Source organism: Benincasa hispida, chromosome 11, assembly GCF_009727055.1.
Source record: "Benincasa hispida cultivar B227 chromosome 11, ASM972705v1, whole genome shotgun sequence".
In the NCBI taxonomy this organism is placed as follows: Eukaryota; Viridiplantae; Streptophyta; class Magnoliopsida; order Cucurbitales; family Cucurbitaceae; genus Benincasa; species Benincasa hispida.
Genome location: NC_052359.1, coordinates 63063905 through 63077965, shown reverse-complemented (window position 1 = coordinate 63077965; position 14061 = coordinate 63063905). Strand labels below are relative to the sequence as shown.

The 14061-nt window shown below is 32.3% G+C and overlaps 1 pseudogene; it reads right to left on the bottom strand.

Annotated features, from left to right (window-relative positions):
* Positions 1–3484: 3484 nt before the first annotated feature.
* LOC120090802 lies at positions 3485–4229 on the bottom strand (annotated as a pseudogene).
* Between the last annotated feature and the right edge of the window lie 9832 nt (positions 4230–14061).

The window sequence follows — 14061 nt, the reverse complement described above, 5'->3', positions numbered from 1 at the left end:
AGAAAAGAAAGTTTGGAGAAGAGGAAAGAGCTAATTGAAGAAGGAAGGGGTGAGGGTTTTGGGACCACTAAGTACACGAGTTAAGAAATCATGAACTTGGACCATGATTATGTGGTCAACGTTGCATGCCAGTCATGTGGCAGTCATATGGCATGTCAGCAATTGCTTCACGTGATGTGGAAGGAAGTCGTGGATCTCGTCCATGATTTGGGTTAAATCATGGACCACGTATACGTTTTATCTACAATCGCGTATCAGATCCATGATTTCACTATTTTTCTTTTTTTTTGTCAATTCTTTCAATCAAATCATATTTTTGTCAATAATTATTAAGATAATATTATTTTAAAAAAATTCAGATATATTGATCTACTACTTGACTTTTATGTTTAAATTATTATTTTTATTCATAAAAAGTTTGATATCCTTGCCATTGGTCTATAATTACTAGATGTTGATAATTTTCATAAGACTTTCCTTCTCATGGTAGAAAGAGGTGATGAATGCCTATATCATAAAGTATGTGGAAATGTTAAAATTGATTGATTGTATTTCCACTCGAGTTTGGGGGGAAAATATAAAAAAAATCAAGTGGGTTTTAATTGGTTAATGATGAATTTTGACTAACTAATTTCTGGAATTACCGAATGATTAATAAATAAACATTTATTTTCATAAATTCAAACCCCTAATATAATCTTAGGGTTGATGATATGCACTTTTTTTTTTTTTTTAATATTCAAGTTGGTGAATTAATTAATTTATGATGCATGATCAATTTTAATTTATGAATTATTAATTTGGAGAAGCATTTAGTATTGATTTACTCAACAAGATATATCTTTAACTAATACGAGTTTATCAACTAATTAAATCATTAATAACTTCTTTTTAATTCAATATGAGTCTAATTTAATTTTTTTTACTAAAATTTTATTGATATAATTTTTTTGCAAAAGTATTGTAAGAACTTCTAACTTGAGATTGATAGTATAAATACTATGCTAATTGAATTACACTCATGTTTACTTAATTGATGTAATAATAGATCTAAGACCTGTCCATATATTTAATTTGTGATTTTGAGATTTCTAATAATCCAAAATAACTTTTATCAAGGTATGAGCTCATCTAGTTCTAATCAAAATTCATACATACTAATTATTCACTACCTAAACGTTAAAATAGTTGACAATTGAAAATTTTCCTTTATAAAGGAATAATCAAGTATATAGCATTAATTACATTATCATTTGAAAAAATAGCAAAAGGCAGAAACCATTTGAATTATCGTAAAATGGATGAATGTCAAGTGAGTCCAATTTTTTGAAATCCTAAAATGCCCCTATTATCATCTTTATTAATGAGATTGTAATTAATTGCTCAACTATATATTGTAACATATTTTCAACGTCAACTAAGATCATCATTTCAAGCAAACAATTTGCCATAAATCTCGCGATTTAATAATTGTTTTGAATTTTCGATTCAGATTTAATAATTGTTTTGAATTTTCGAATCTTGTACATCAACTAATTTTCAAATCTTGTTTTGAAATTTTAAATATCATATTATATTAATTATCATAACTAAGATTTGTTATTTTTATTATACTTTCTATTAATCTTAATCAAGATTCATGGGTTTTTAATTATTTTGAACTTTATATTTATTATCCTTTTATTTCAAACATAAAATATTAGAATACAACACATAGCCCTAGCTTTCTTGTTATGGTTGTTCAATGGTAAGTGGGATGAAAATAACTACTATCATGACTTCCGATTTATTGAAGTTTCTGTTGCTTCAAACACATTTTTTTTTTCAATTTTTATCTTTTTTTGCTAATTTTATTTTTTGTTCTCAATCGAGGATGAGTCTATTTTGGAGGATTCACCGAATCAATCAATTCCATTGGTGCATAGATGAAAGGCTCGACTTAATCGACCATCGACCAAGAGTTCAAGTCGCAAAGTCTTTCTTTCCAAAGTGATTCTGAGCCATTGTGAAAAGATAGGTCAAGCATATGGACGGTGTTGGTATTAGCCAGTTTACCTTGGGGTCTTAATCCCACCTTGACAGATTCGATCAAGGAAAGATGTACCATTGTCGAATATTGTTTGTTCATCTTCCTCCATGATTGACATCAACACCACATCATAATTTGTTAGTAATTTCAATTACAATTTTTAATTGGGATTTTCATACTTCAATCTAAGTCTGTTTCTTTCTTCATTAATTGGGAATTTCATACTCCAATTTGAGTAATTATGGATTGTCGTTACTAAATTGGACCCGTTACTAAATTCAATCAATAATTACAATAATTATAGATGATCTTCTAAATTGGGCACATTACTAAATCCAATCTATAATAAGGGTCCTTGCGGATGACCGTTACTAAATTGGGCCTGTTACTAAATCCAAACTATAATTTGAGTAACTATAGATAGCCATTACTAAATTGGACCCATTACTAAACCCAATCTATAATTAGATTGTGGCCGTTACTAAATCAAATTTATAATTAGAGTAATTATAGATGACTGTTACTAAATTGTGCCCGTTACCAAATCCAACTATAATTAGAGTAATTATAGATGACCAATTGTGGGGCCATTACTAAATCGAATCTATAACTAGAGTAATTATAGAAGACCATTACTCAATCCAATTGGAGTCGTAGGAATTCTGTTCACTCAATTCAATCAAGAAGCAATGGATTTGAATATATTAGACAAATGGTTAACGCCGTCTATAAACTTGTTACATGAAAGTTCAAAAGATTCTGAAAATTGGTATGAATTTGTTAAAAATACAACTTTTTCTGTGAGTATAGCTTCCTTCGAAATATTTATAGCATCTTTCTTCTATAAGCCCGCTTATTCATCTTTACAAAATTTGAATTTTCGTAATTCATTTGTTAAAAGTTTTACTAATAATTTTTTTTAAAAAAATTATAAATATAATATATAATTGGTCATATAATCGTGGTTACATAGATGTTTTTTATAGCCTATCCTTAATTGGGGGTATAAGAGTATTAGCTGAATTAACTTCTTTTTTTGATCAACGGGTAATTGATGGAATTACCAATGCAATTGGTATTCTGAATTTTTTTTGTAGCAGAAAGTATTAAAATATGTAGGAGGTGGTCGAATCTCGTCTTATATCTTTTTGTATTTAGTTTATTTATTTAATTTATTTATTATTAATTTACTTTGTTTTTTTCTAATCATTTCTAATAGCATTTTTAAATTTCTCATTTTTTTATATATCGAAATGGACGATTCCATCGTTTATAGTCGAAAAGAATAGTCACAAGAGGTTTTTCAAACCAGAAGAGAGATTTTTCTTTTTTTTATCTATTTCTAACTTCGAATTTTCTTTATTTCCATCTAGAAGTTTCATAAACTTGTCTTTTTATATTTTGATAGCGTGTCCTTTTAAAGTGGAATTCATCCTTTTTTTTTTTCCTTTCCATTCACTCAGATTCTTCCGTTTCATCGATTTTGTCCGCATCCTCCTTTTCTTCCGAAAAAGGGAAGGAGAAGTATCTTCTTCGGTGGATCCTCTTGTTCCCGTTTAGTCCCCTTCGTTTCGGAAGTGTGTTTCTATTTCTACATCTATTTCTTCCTCGCTTCCCCCGTTTCCTCCGTTTCCTCCGTTTCTTTTAGTTTTTTTAGTAATAATGGGCGACGGTATTCTGCCTAAATAGTAGACACAGGTAATAAATAAGAGAATACTAAAGATTCGAGCCATAGAATTTCTCAATTCTGATACAAGGTACTTATTAGATCTAATAAGTACATTAGATCTAATAGAATTATTTTACTGTATCCAGACTAATATCAATCCAACCCATTTCATGAATAAATGTGACCAATTAACCAACCAACAAAACTACTTGATGTTAACTAATCTGACTAACATTGAACTTGGTAAAATGAAATGGTTGAATAATTGAAAAATGAGATTATTCAGGAATACACATTGAATGCTAAATTATGCATTGAGTTTCTGGTAGTAGATCCATAATAAAAAAAGTGTTTGTGATTGTTCCAGAAGAAATGAAACAAAAGATACGGTAGAGCTAGGACAGTTATTGTATGAGGTCTACCCAATGCTAGATGCAGAGGCGCATAATAGATCGATATGAACATCATGAGCTGTCCCATAATAAAAAGCGGAAGAAGCCGAGCGACAAGAAAAATTCCTGCTGCTACCATCGTAGCAGCATGTATAAGAAGCCGAAATGGGGGTAGGACCCTCCATAGCATCAAGTAACCATACATGAAGAGAAAATTGAGCAGATTTAGCAACCGCACTGCAAATAATAGAACAGCGCACAAAGTAAACAAATAATAAAATTCACCTCATTATTATCAATCAAGTTATTGAAGATTTTAAATAAATCCCGAAATTCAAAACTCCCCGTTGTCCAATAAAGACCTAAAATCCCTAATAATAAAACAAAAATCCCCTACGCGATTAATTACAAATGCCTTTTGACAAGCATTCGAGTGAACCAAAAACCTATTAATAGATAAGAACACATTCCAACCAATTCCCAAAAATATAAATTTGGATCAAATTCGAACTAGTAACTAATCCCAACATTGACGTATTGAACAAACTCATATACGCAAAAATCTCAATTATCCTTGATCATGAGACATATAATTGTCACTATAAATAAGAACCATAATTCCAACAGTCGTGATTAATATTGACATAATACAAGTAAGTGGATCGATCAAGTAGCCCAACTCTAAAGAAAAATCATTATTGATAGTCCAGGACCATACATATTGATAGATATAATACTATTTATTTGATGAATGGACAGATAAATTGCGAAAATCATAACTATACTTAACAATAAAATACTCGGAAAAGACCGCATACGTCGAAGGTTTTTGGTTGCCGTCGGAAAAAGTAGAAGTCCCACTCCTATTAAGATAGGTATTGGAAGTGAGATGAACGGTATGATCCATGAATATTGATACGTATATTCCATAAAAAATGTATATTTAATTCCTAATTAATTTTTCTGATTCACCAGCTCTTATCTCTTTTCAAAAAGGATCAGTTAATAAAAATTTAAATATCCAAAACTTAAATAGAATTTTATTTTTCGATTCTTAATTTTTTGCCCATACTTCAAATATTTCAAGTCACGAAGTTACAATTGTTCGAATAAGATGATCCGCTGAAACTGTTAATGAACATACCTATTGCTTTTAAGTAAAATTTTTTGACAATATAGAAACTGCAAATTTTCTTTATTATTTTAGTATGCATACCAAAATTTCCCGCTCTAGAGCAAGAAAGAAAAATTAGACGAAAAACACTATTTTTTTTTTGACAAAATAACATTATAATATATAGTATTTTTTCTTTGTTTCGAATCTAATAATTTTTCATTTTCGATAGCTATATTAGGAGTATACTATAATTTCAAGAATAAATGGATAATAAATAGTAAAGAACAATTCGTTTTGAACAATAGATGTCTTTCACATCCAACTATAGCAATGAATAATCAATTATAATTTTTGAATGGGTAATTATAGATGACCGTTACTAAATCTAATCTATAATTTGAGTTATTATAGATGACCATTACTAAATTTAGCCCGTTACTAAATCCAATCTATAATTAGAGTAATTACATATCATCATTACTAAATTGGGTTCGTTACTAAATCCAATCTATAATAAGAATAATTATAAATCACCGTTACTAAATTGGCCTCGTTATTTAATCCAATCTATAATCAGAGTAATTACAATATATAACTAGTAATTATAGATGGTTGTTACTCGATTGTGTGTGTTACTAAATACAATCTATAGTTAGAGTAATGATAGATGACCGTTACTAAATTGAGCCAGTTACGAAATCCAATCTATAATTAGAGTAATCACAGATGACGGTTACTAAATGCAATCTATAATTAGAGCAAACATAGCTATCTATTACTAAATTGGACCCGTTACTAAATCCAGTCTATAATTAGAGTAATCATAGATGATCGTTGCTAAATTGGACTCGTTACTAAATCCAGACCATTACTAAATTGGGTCGGTTATTGAATCCAATCTATAATTAGAGTAATTATAGACGATATTACTAAATTGGGTCCATTAATAAATCCAATCGAGTAATTATAGATGACTGTTACTAAATTGGATTCGTTACTAAATTCAATCTATAATTAGAATAATTATAGATTACCATTACTAAATATCGCTCATTACTAAATCTAATATATAATTAGAGTAATTATAGATGTCCAATACAAAATTGGGCCAATTACTAAATCCAATTTATAATTAGAGTAATTATAGATGACATTACTAAATTGGAGCCATGACAAAATCCTATCTATAATTAGAGTAAATATAGATGGTCGTTATTAAATTGACCTGTTACTAAATCCAATGTATAATTAGAGTAAATATAGATGACCGTTATTAAATTGGATTCATTACTAAATTTAATATATAATTAAAGTAAATATAGATAGATGTTACTCAATTGGGCTCTTTACTAAATCCAATCTATAATTAGAGTAATTGTGGAAGACCGTTACTAAAGTTACTAAATCCTACCTATAATCAGAATAATTATAGATGACCGGTACTAAATTCAATATATAATTAGAGTAATTATCGATGACCGTCACTAAATTCGGTCCATTACTCCATCCAATCTATAATTAGAGTAACTATAGATAACCGTTACTAAATTGGGTCTATTACTAAATCCAATCTATACTTAGTAATTATAGATCACCGTTACTAAATTGGACCATGTTTGCTTTAGCACGCCTTTCTTCTTTCGTCATTTTTCTCTTGCCTTTCTTCATTCGCCATTGGTGTGCATGATCTAGTTGTGACTTCATTCCCATCTCCAATTTTTTTTCGTTTGTTATTGGTGTGCGTCATCTGATTCTTGACTTCATTCCCATCTCCAATTTTTCTTTGTTCGCGGTTTGTGTAGTTCGTCCGGTTCTTGACTCTATTTCCATCTCCAATTTTTCTTCGTTCGAGTTTTTGATGGGTTGTAGGTTTGATATACTACAATATTTCATACTGACCATAAATGTAACTAGTTTTGTATGTTAATGAGGTGCTATAATATTTTCTAATGTTGTTTTTTTCAATATATACGGTATTGTTTTACTTGTTCGATAATGTACCAGGATATGTACTGTGTTTTTTTGTATATAATATGTTTTTTTTCAATAATTTCACATGTAACTAGTTTTTTTATAGTATATTTCCCAAATGTAACTACTTTTGTTATTATATATTTTACATGTACCATTATGTATTTCCTACTATATCAATTGACGGAAGCATTTAATACAAGTAAGATACTTATATATAATATATTACACAGTATAACTTGATTTTTAAAATACGTGATGTTTGTGTATTCAATATATATTGTGGTATATTTGTGATAAATTGTATATATGCTGTGCTATAATTTATTTTAATATATACCGTGTTCTAATTGTTTTCGATATATATTGTGTTATATTCACGATAACTTTTATATTTCATGGATAATAGGTTCTATTATATTCATAAGAGAGTAATGTGATAGGTAGTTGAAAAATGTATATGTATTATATTACAATGTATATTATAGCTGATATTTGTGTTCTGTTATATGCCTTACTTTATTTGACATATAAAAGGTTTTCTTCGTTAATTCACTATTGGTATATTCATGATAACTTTTATATATACTGTGTTATAATTATTTCAATATATATTATGTTATAATTATTTCAATATATACTGTGTTATAATTTGTTTTATAATTTTTTTCAATATGTACTATGTTATCTTCGCGATAACTTTCATGCATAGTAGGACGTATTTATTCCTTATATTCACAAGGCAATAAGGTGATATGTAGTTAAGAAATGTATATGTATTATATTACAATGTATATTATAGCTGATATTTGTGTTCTGTTATATACCCTACTTTATTTGACATATAAAAGGTTTTCTTCATTCATTTATAACAGGTCAAATGTCCCTATTTAAATTGGATAACTATGTTGATTACAGAGTATCAAATGTTGTTATCTACGCTCAAATGTCATTGAAGAATTACAACGTGCTGTAATCTCCAAGTTACAAAATATTTTGAATTTAAAGAAAGTAGAAATATTTGTCAACATAGGTTCCAAAGAATGTTTGTAGAAGGATTTGATTCGAGAAAATGACAATGATGTCAAATGGGTTTATCGCCTAATATTTGCCAATGTTGAACATCTCTTATTGTTCATACAGTTGGCAGATTACCCATGATATTGGACAATAGACCTCCCATTAGGGGTGTTCAAATAACCCGACAACCCGAACAACTCGGACTATCCAACCCAAAATGTAAAGACTGGGTTGGGTTAGTATTGTTCTTGGGTTCGCTTAGGTTGAATTTTTCTATTTTTATTGGGTTGGGTTGTAGGTTGGCTAAAAAAAAAATTTGGATTGGTCCAACCCAACCCAAATTATATATATATATATATTCTTCTTTGTTTAAAGTTTGATTTCTTTGTATTGATTAATTTGTGATCTTTTAATATTTTTCTTTAAATTTTTTATGATATTTGTATGAGTTTAAAATTTGCAATAAATATCATAGATATTTGGTATTTAGCATCTTAATTTTATGAAATTTTAGTTATTAGTCATGTGTTATATATAAATTTACATATTTTTTTATTAAAAATAAAAAAAATAATTTATAACCCGACAACCCAACCCAACCCGAATTTTAAGGGTTGGGTTATTTGGGTCATTTGGGTAGCCAATCAAACCAACCCGAATTTTCGGGTTGGTCCAAAAAATACCCTCAACCCAACCCATGTACACCCCTACCTCCTATTGTTTTTAATATATACATCCTTGATGGTGGGGGTAATTTTTTCCAAGATGTTGATTTGTCCAAGATTTCCTCTAACTTTGACGTTGAGATGCATGACATGTTGATAGCTTGTAGAAATACAAGCTATTGCAACATTTTATTTAGAATTATGAGGGTTGATGAGTAGAATATGTGTTAATATTGCTAAGGATTCATGTGGAATAATGAGCTTGTGACAATCAACATTGAAAATCCCTGCTAACCCTACATCATGCGTTATTTTGCATAAAAAATGTCTATTTCGTAGTTGTCGCAAGAATCGATCGCATGCATTGATCTTAATGAAGACAAGTTCGTCGCATAAAATGCTGCAACTACAGAGTGATAGCCATGATAGAAGGTTGATTGCAGAGTGGGTGGAATACGTTGATACTTCATAAGAAACAATCTTAAATGCATACCTTGGGAGTATCAAAGAGATAAGGTCATGATGACATTTCACCTACTGCGTTAGTAATGGCAGTGATTCAAAGCTAGATTATAAAAGTTGTCGACGTTTGAGCTCTATAAATAGAGCCTTGGAGCCTAAATTCAAAGCATCCGGGACTTCTACCTTGGCCAGATTCCTGTGATCATAGACGTGAGCATGAGCAAGAAAGTCTTTGAGAGTTCTTCACTTCCACAACCTCCTCGACCGGAGCTTTATTGGAGATAGAGCTTGAGAGAGACTACTTCCAAGACCTCCACCGATCGAAGCTTCATTGTCTAAGGCGGGTTTTGGCTAGGTTGGGTTTTTTAAGTTGACAGAAACATAACACCCCTACCTGGGAACCTACATGGAAAGGTGAATTAGATAGATTTTCAACAAGCATGCGACAATTTGGTCAAAGACTCCATTAAAGAGTTTAATGGTTGATGATCAAAAGTTGTTTAACTATCCAAGGTAAAAGTTACTCTTGGGCAAACCTAACCGTCACTTAGTTAAAATCCTTAAGCCGTGTTTTTTCTAAGTAAGCTAAACTCTAGGTTATAAAATACACAGTGGGAGGAAGCGATATATTTGATATGTCTATGGTTCTACTCACATTTCTCCCTGAATGTTCACACCGTGAGTTTCATGCTTCGCCTCGTGGTGCCTTGGGAGCATCCCCCTTCGGATGGTGTTTGCATGAGTCAATATCAAGGTAGACGAAGAGAGTGTTTACAGTAAGTGGGTGAAGGATGTGTGTCAACATGTCCTATGGTCTCTGTCATTGGTTCACGTCGTGAGATCATTCTGCACCTGTCTCTTATACACATCTAGATGTGTATAAGAGACAGGGGTTGAGAACATGATCATTGCACATGAGATCATGGACTCACTGCAAGATTTGTTTGAACATCAATTCTTACTTTTCGAGCATAAAGGGATAGATGACAAAACCAGTAGTGTTAGTTGTTCTGACACTAATCCCACTACTCTCCAAAAGAGGAGGAATGACATTAAATTTGATTTATTGATCTTGGAGACGTGTTTGGTAGAGAATGATGATTCTGCCTAGATCTTAGATTCGGGTGCTACCAACCTTGTCAGTTCCTCTTACCAAGGATTCAGTTACTGATAAATGTTGCCACAGGGAGAGATGACTCTACGAGTCGATACTGGTGAGGTTGTTTCAGCTGTTGCTGTAGGCAGGCTGAAGTTATTTGTTGACAAGAAACGTTATCTGTTATTGGATAATGTTTTTGTAGTTTCTCATATTAAGAGGAACTTAATCTCGGTTTCTTGTCTCATTGAACAAGGGTATACTGTCTCCTTTTCTGAGAATAAATTGTTTATTTTCAAGAATAGAATGAAGATTGGTTATGGTTCAATGGAAAGTAACTTATATGTACTAAGATCATTAGTCATAAAAGCCTTGTTTAACACTAAAATGTTCAGTACGATAACAATAGCTAAAAGACAAAAGGTTTCTCCTAAAAAAAAAACTGCACATCTTTGGCATCTAAGGTTAGGTCACATCAACCTCAATAGGATTGAAAAGTTGGTGAAAAGTGGACTTCTAAAGAGTTTAGAAGAAAACTCATTGCCGGTATGTGAATCATGCCCCGAAGGCAAGATGACCAAACTGAAGGAAATCAAATTCGAGATTTCCATAAGCAGCGGAAAATAAATCATTCCAAATTACAATCATGAATAAACATTACAAATTACAGTTGTACACAAAACATACAGTTATGCAATCGTTACAAAAATTACAGCATGAACAATAAATGAACAAGGTGAAAGCTACAAATATTTGTAGACTCGTTTCCATGCTCCTTGCTCACGAACGCTCGAACAACAACTTCGAACGCTCGAAAAACACGACCGAGCACTGCACGAACAATTCGCGCTCATCCTCAGTGATCGCCTCAGTCACGAACACTCCAGCAAAAACACGAACGGCCTCCACAGGACCTCGACGGTGTCGAGTTGAGTATGACACCACTAAGAAGGTTACCTTGGTATTCTCTATGTGAGAATTAAGAGGGTGGGCTCTGTTCGTACTTGGAATGAGGCAGGCGAAGAAAGAATGAACAATCGTATACACGACTGGGCAAGTGGGAGATGACAGAAACCTATCACATAGGTCGATGCCCAATCGTTTAGCTAAAGCTAAGCAATCATCTAGCAAAAGCTAAGCGATCGTTTAGCTCATCGCATAGCTCAGTGTCTATCGCCTACAAACACTACACAATCGTTTAATTTGCTCAAGTTGTCGCTTAGTAAATTTGTATTTACTTAACAACCTTTCGAGAGTTTTTTTTTTTTTTTGAGAGAAAAAAATCAAAATCAATTTTCAACCTTTTTGTCAAAACTTCCTAAAATTAGGAAAATAATTTTCCTTTTAACTCACGATTACCATGTATCACCAATAACCACCCACTCAATTGGTTATTAAAGAAAAAGAATTAATTATCCAATAATTAATATTATTATAAATATAAATGATAACCAACTTATCATACTATATTTATAACCTATAGTTTTAATATTTCATCTCATGAAACATATAAACCATAGTTCTTTCTCTATTTCGTGGTACTTAATGTGAATCTAATTTACATCAATCTGCCACTAGATGTATCTCATACATCATACCGATTATATCATATATAGTCAAAATACCTCCTGTCAATTTGAACATTTTAAATCAACACCAAAAACTGATCCTCAACTGAATCCATTGAGCTACCAAGGGGACCTTATGGACTTATAGCTCGAAGCTCCAACCGTACGTGAATAACTGACTAAACTCTTTAGTCACGGGATCCACCATCCATTAACTGCCAGACACTCCACTAAAGACCGACAACTAAACTCTCCTTATCACAAATGTATTATGTGTCCGTCTTAACCAATCAGAAGTGCGACAACCCTTCACAGATCGCTCGTAAATACAACTGGGTCAATAACCTTATGCCCCTGTAGTTACATTTATCTCCTTCAGTACCACTGATCTCTCTAATGAACATACGTCATAGACTTGCTATGACTGAGTCTTCTCTTCCAAAGAGAAGTTTTGGCCACTATGTTCAAGCCCAGGAATCAGCCCTTAAGGGAGCAATCTCTCTATTTATCTCTGCTTCGGAAAAGAGTGAATTCCATCTTGTGGATTGGGTTCCCAGCTCCCATATCAGACAAGTCCACAAAAAGGTAAGCATGTTGAGTTGGCAATCTAGCCACTCTCACCCATACTAATCAAAGGATAGCTCTCAAAGGCAGGAATTTCTAAAACAGTCAAGATTGAGGTCGTGTCACCTATGGTCATTTAGGTGAGATGAAAGTCTCTAGTATCAACGGCATTATTGATAAATTATTTTATGTGATGAAATGATGGAATTAGATGCGGTGATGGAAATGCACTGACCAAAAAGTTTTCTCAGCGGAATCCAAGTATATACCCCATTGAGTTTCCTGGTAAGTCCAGGGTGAACTCAGGGACTAGGGAAAACGGTATGTGGTGATAATTTTCAAGAAGACTTTGCGTTAACCAGTAAATCAAATAGTTGTTTGATTTGTTGTTTGCGGTATATAAAAATAAATGTATGCGGTGAATTTGAGAAAAGATCGATTATGCGGTAGATACACTGAGTATGCAGAGGAACAAGTTGAGAAGATCTTTAGCTAGCGTTTCCTGGGAATGCATCAGACTATGCGATCATGCTACACTCATGCGACAGCAAATCATTTTCCAATGCAAATGCGGTGCTCTTAGTTCTAGGACGCATGTGTTGAATGCAATAATGTCCATAGAGCTTATTCCTAAGTCTCTACTCTTTTCCTATGCGATGATGCAAGATGCATACAAAGATAAGGTGACCGCACACAATCATATCCTATCTCTAGGATGCATGCGATGCGTTAATAACAAATAGTGCTTATTCCTAAGCTCCTATCTCTTGATTATACATTCTAATCTGAATCTCCCGAGCCTAGATTCTAACCTGACTTTTTCAAGCCTAGATTCTGCCCTTAGACTACCCTCCCGAGTATCTCTAATGGATGAATGATGCATACATAATACAAGATAATCGCATAGAATGAAGATCCTCAGTTAAGTTAGCTAAGTGCTTCTCAACCCATTCGATAGATTTAGCTACTCATGCGTAATAAATAGAGAGTGAATAGATATAAATAAATAAATTCCATTTCTATAGATAAGTTTAAATACAAAATGACAATGGAAGATAAGGATAGAGAGCCTGGTAGCAATCCCTTGCTCCCAAGGCTTTTACACCCTCTCTCTGATCTCGATGCTTCTGGCACTCTCCCAAGTTCATCGGAACGATCTATCAGCACAATCTCGCTTCTCTCGCTTCCGCCTTATATAAAAGAAAAACTAAGAACAAGGCTATTTTTATCTAAGGGAAAATTCTCTAATTATCCGAACTTCTTCACTGAAGGTTGCCTTTGATATTTATAGAGCTTCGAGGTGAAAGGTTGTTTCTCTCTTAAGATTGCACTGATGGGATGGCATTAATTCTCTATCTGATGTGCCGAATATTTGTCACCGAAAAGTTGAGTGTACTTGCTACAGTAGTTTGTTAGCGGTTTGTCAACTTAATTCGACTCAACCGTCATCAGTTTTCTGTCCCATTGTGATTAATTATGTTTTTCACCTAGATGCGCCCACTAAGTTG